This window comes from Quercus lobata, chromosome 4 (genome assembly GCF_001633185.2).
Source record: "Quercus lobata isolate SW786 chromosome 4, ValleyOak3.0 Primary Assembly, whole genome shotgun sequence".
In the NCBI taxonomy this organism is placed as follows: Eukaryota; Viridiplantae; Streptophyta; class Magnoliopsida; order Fagales; family Fagaceae; genus Quercus; species Quercus lobata.
This window is the reverse complement of record NC_044907.1, coordinates 24,422,810-24,428,403: the sequence shown is the minus strand read 5'-3', so window position 1 is coordinate 24,428,403 and position 5,594 is coordinate 24,422,810. Positions and strand designations below refer to the sequence as shown.

Here is a 5,594-nt window from a genome sequence, read left to right as displayed (position 1 = left end):
GGTTCTTTCTCTTTGTGAATTGCCATGCTGATAAGGTCATATAGAAACGACAAGTCTCTAGAGTACTCTTCTTCTTCTTCTTTTTTTTTTTTTTTGAGTGGATGAAAATGCATTTTACTTTTACATCTATTTATGCAAAAATAACGGTCTATTTTAGAATAAAAAAAATTTAAAAAAATATTATTTAATTAATTATTTTACAAAGTACTCACACATGATTATTCATTAAATACTATATTTTATTAAAATGACGATTTTTCTTTATTTTTTTACATGTTTATGTCTCTTCACACAGCAATTGCCTTTCATTATCTTCCTTCACAATTGGGAAACACAAAGAATTATTATTATTATTTTTGAACAAGTTACTACTGTCACGCCCCAAACCCCAAAGGGTCCAAAACATGAGAGAGACGTCTCAAGTACCTGTAAAATTTTTTTTTTTTTTTTCCTAATCATCCCATAGAATATACTTTCAGAGTAAGTCAGAGCTCTAAGCATTAATTTACAAGGATCATAGGCCACAAAAGAATAGAGGTCTGAAAACAACCATTACATAACAACAGCTTGTCCCAACAGTGGAAAATACAGTCATAACCACTATAATATACAAAAGAATGAGTCAAGCCTAGACTAAGATGTACACCATCTAATATATCCATTACACAAAAATTCAGCCTCCATCAGTAGTTAGTCTAACTACTATTAGCCACCAAAAATGCTGTCTCAAAAGATTGTTGCCTACTCTGAAAAGTTATAAAAAAATAATGGAATGAGACAAAGCCCAGTAAGTAGCATAATTAAAGGGGGGTGGGGAAATGCAAGTTTCATGATGGTAACAATTTACTAATCATGCTTTTAATTCAGGAGTTTCCAAATAGTTTCTACAAAACTATTTCCCAAAAATAATATGACAATAATGAATAAATTGACACAGCACAAAGCTTCTCAAAATGTTCTCATGAGATTACATACTATACATTCCTGAAAATATCTCAACATGAAACTACTTACTATACTGTGAGCAATAACACACCGTTCCAAACTAGAAAATCTAACCCAAGGCCACATTATAATCGCCGACACAAAGCCGGAACTCATTGCCGACACAAAGCCGGAACTAAACTGCCGACACAAAGCCGGAACTCATCGCCGACACAAAGCCGGAACTCATAACCATCACAAAGACGGGTGCTAAGATACTAATATCACACAGACTATAGTATCTAGCTAGGTATTCACCGAGTAATCACATGTCACAGCACATGGGTAGAACATAAAGAGCTCACATAACTTTAATTCAAAATACATAATTTCACTTCTAGGTAGTTTCATAAAACATTTGAGGGCCCAAGATATTCACAAGGTTCTCAATGCCTTCAACTTATTTCTTGCCAAAGAGATTTTGTATTAACTTCCCAAATAACATAGGCCAAGATAAAGCATCTTTATATTTTTGCAAATAATGCAATAAATCCATAATACGCATTTTCTAGAATTTAATCAAAGATGCTAGTATTTTCTTTGCTAACAAATCATGCAAATCCCCCATATGCAATAAGAATATGCATTTTCATATATAATCATATATACTAGGGTCATAACACAACACCTTTTAAAAAACATAGTTCCACCATTAATTTTCCAAAATGTGTTTGACCCAAAAACAATGTTTATAAGATATGGTTATTTTTCAAAAATACATATTAAAAAGCTACTTACCTAGCAACCGCAAAATCCTAATTCTCCAAGCTCCAAGGGGAGATTAGCTAGAACCTAAACAATGTCAAGCAAATCTATCACAATGAGCACAAAACTTGAAATTGTATCTAGCTACATATTAGGAATTACCAAATAAGCACTAAATTAGGCAAGCCTAGATTTAGCCTCACAAATAATATTTTCCATCTCCAAAGTTTCTCAACCAATTACTTTACAAGACATAGACTCCCATTATACTTATGAATCATACAAGGTATTATTTCTAACATCAAAACCTCAATAATTTATAAATAGTTTCCACATGGTTTTCACAACATCATCAAGAGACCCATGACACCAAAATCACAATATCCTTTCAAACAACCAATTTAGATCTTTAACTAGCTCCAAATAAACCATAAAATTATATTTACAATTTCATTTCACAAGATATACCTCAAAACCCCTAAATTTTCACCATAACAAGCCCTAGATACCTAACATTGTAAAAAGCATGAACTCACTCAACAATTACATCCACCAAGACCAAAACCCATAAGTATAACACATGAATATCATTTCCAAAGCTCTTAAATCACATGAAAATCATCATTAAAGCTTGGGTAAAATAACCTCAAATAAGAACATAATACTCATCAAAAGAGATTAAAACTTTTACCTCAATTTACTTATGTGAAGGTGTGATGTTCTTGAGGATTCTCTAGTGATTTGCAAGAAAAAATGGTAGAGGTGAGGATGAGGAATGTACCGGTGGGAGGGTGAGGGAGAGGAGTGTGTGTGAGTGTTGTGTTGACTGAAAAAGAAAAAGAAAAGGAGAATAAGAGTGGGAGTGACCGGCCAAAGAGAGAAAAGAGGGAGAGGATTGTGTGATGGGTAGTGGGGTTAGGTGGGGGCATATTGGTCCACAAAAATTCTGACTTAACCCTTTTTTTTTTTTTTTTTTTTTTTTTTTTTTTAAAAAAAAAAAAAAACTCACGGGATGTTACAACTACGCTTAAGTATATTTACACAAGCACCGTAAAAAATCTCCTTTTACCCAATGGATATATAAACTGATGTGTGAGTTTTTTGAGGTTGACTTGCCGAAATCTAATTTGAATGCTCTTAAGCACCTTTTTCATACTGTATATTCCTTTGGTTGGTCTTTTTTGTGTAGATTATCATGCATGGGTGGTGGTGGTGGTGGTGAAAATTTATTCAAGTGGCATTTTCCATGACATAATTTCTCTGATAGCAAGTAGTTCCATCTAGTGTAAATTCTCACGTAGTGAGCCCTTTCTTGATGTAAATTCCTGCATACTCAACAGCTTTTTTTTTTTTTTTTTTTTTTTTTTTTTTTTAAACGTAAGTTCTTGCATTCACATATTTTTCTATCCCTTGTGGGAGGTATAGATATATATTTCCATCCACTTCTAACCCTTGTTGGAGAGATAGATGCACAGTTACCACATTCACACATGCACTCAGATCTACATTGTTTTCAAATACGCCTCATATCGACATTTTGGCAGCACATTCAGCTTGTGCCCAACTTGGTGATTTAGATTCGGGGAGTTGGATCCATGAATATATCAAGATGGTTAGACTAGAGCATTCTACAAGTTTGAAGAATTCACTGGTTGAAATGTACTCTAAATGTGGAGACATAGACATTACTCTTGGGAGTATTTGACGACATATCCAAAAGATGTTGTCTCTTGAAATGATATGACCCAAGTACTAGCTCTTCATGGCCTTGGTGAGGAGGCTTTGCCTCAATTCCATTTGATGACAAGGACATGCATTCAACCATATGATATAAGCTTCAGTGGAGTATTATACTATTATCAGCTTTTAGCCGTGCAAGGGTGATAAGTGATACAAGAAAGTAGGCAACATTTCAACATCATGAGGGCACAATATGGAATAAGCCCTAAGTTGGAGCACTATGGATGCATGATTGATCTTTTATAGGACTATTGGAGGAAGATGTAGATTTTATCCAAAAAAAAAAAATGCCCATGGAACCCAATGGAGCAATCTGGGGGGTTGTGCTTAGTGCAGCAAATTGTTTATAAAAATCAATTTAGGGGAGGAACCAGCTAGACACTTGCTAAAACTTGAATCAGAAAATGATGGAATCTACGTTTTTCTTTCGAACATCTATGAAAGTGGGAAGAAGTAAAAAGAGTGAGAAAACTTATGCACAAAAAATGTATTCGAAAGACACCGGGTTGCAACTTAATTGTCATAAATGGAGTTTCTCATTTATTCCTGGTCGAACATCATTCTCATCTAGAAACTACATAAATTTACTTGATGCTAAATCAAATGACTCAAAAGTTGAACAGATTAGCAATGTTGCAGAAACATCGAAAGTGTTGACGAACATAAAGAAGTGAAAGACTGGAAATTTCATATGGTTTGTTGAAAACACAACCAAGGGCCAAGAATCTTATTCTAAAGAACCTCAGGGTCTGCTCAGACTGTCATTCTGCATTTAAACTTATTTCCAAGATTTACAAACGAAAAGTAAGAGTCAAAGGGTCATTTCCATCATGTCAAAGATGGTTCCTATTCTTGCAAACATTACCAGAGAAAATAATTTGAAGCATACGCTGGAAATTTATCTTCTATATACTATAATTTGTAAGGTTGAATTTAATCAACCATGTGTTGGCTTTATTCCATGACAAATTTGCTTGTAATGCAGCACTTAGAAACCCTGTATTTAGGTGGGAATCATGTAAGGGTAGTGTGTGAGAGAGTGTGAAGAAATGCTCAAGACAGTGCAGTGAAGCAGAGACTCGTGGCTAGGACTCGCGGGTGGCTCGCGGCTTGCAAGCCGCTAAAAGTTGCTCACGTGCAGAGCATGCAGGGGAGTTGAACAGTCATGCCACCTGGAGCACTACATGACAAAAATCCAGACTGGCCATTCAGCTAGCTCGCGGCTTGAACTCGCGACTCAATCAAGTCGCGAGGTCAAGTCGCCAGCCAGCCCTGTTTTTGGAAAAACTGACTCTTCGCATTCCATTCTCATACCAGTATAAATACCCCTCATTCCCACAAGATATGTGTGGCTATTCAGAAAGAAAAACCCTAAGAGAGGTTTCTTCAAAACACCCACCCAATTAGAGAGAGCTACTCATTCTTAGAGAGAAACCTTTGTAGTCTCTTCTCATTCCCTCTCTCATTGTCATACCTATTGAGAGGAGATCTCTATCCAAACACTACCCACACCAATTTAGAGTGTTGAGTGTTTTTGGAGCTTTGGGAAGCATTGGAAGATGCCAAGGATGGTGGATGCTACGGTCTAGTAGCAGAATCCGGTAAGCTAGAAAAGAAAAAGGTTCGGCGCAACCTCGTTGGAGCAAGAAGCTTGGAGGGCTTAGGTACATCTGGTAGATTAGGCTTGGAGGGTCTATTGCTGTTTATGTATCCCAACTACATTTTCTAGTGGATTATTGACCGCTTGGAGGGCGGCGGAGAGGTTTTACGCTGAGGGCTTCGGTTTCCTCTTCGATAACACATCGTGTGTTGTCCTTGTGTTTGCATCTCTCTTCCCTTTATCTTTGCCTTTTATTTTCTGTTGTGGATGTGATTTATAATTGTCTTAGATTGATTTCCAATTCTGTTTATAGCTTATGTTCATTTTCCGCACACTAGTTGTTTGTCATAAAGCTTGAATTGGTTATTTTGTATTTGGGGGTCTAAACGTTCAAGGGTGTTTATACACGTTTTTGAACTTTCATAATTATAGCATCAGCTAAAATTGGCACCCTTTATCAAGGATCGACTAATAGCACAAAGATAATGAGAATATCATTGTGGTCATATATGTCTCCAGACGATGTGTTGATATCCGTTTTATTATAATTTAAAAAGTGCAACAA

General features: G+C 35.9%; 1 long non-coding RNA gene across 2 annotated transcripts; it reads right to left on the bottom strand.

Annotated features, from left to right (window-relative positions):
• Positions 1 to 528: 528 nt before the first annotated feature.
• On the bottom strand, positions 529 to 2,650 carry LOC115986598. 2 transcript variants are annotated; one of them, XR_004090800.1, is made up of 2 exons: positions 2,381 to 2,650; positions 529 to 746 (listed from the first exon to the last, which is right to left on the bottom strand). It is a non-coding gene; the product is annotated as an uncharacterized LOC115986598 (long non-coding RNA). The 2 variants fall into 2 exon arrangements; XR_004090799.1 differs by lacking the exon at positions 2,381 to 2,650 and adding an exon at positions 1,723 to 1,738.
• Between the last annotated feature and the right edge of the window lie 2,944 nt (positions 2,651 to 5,594).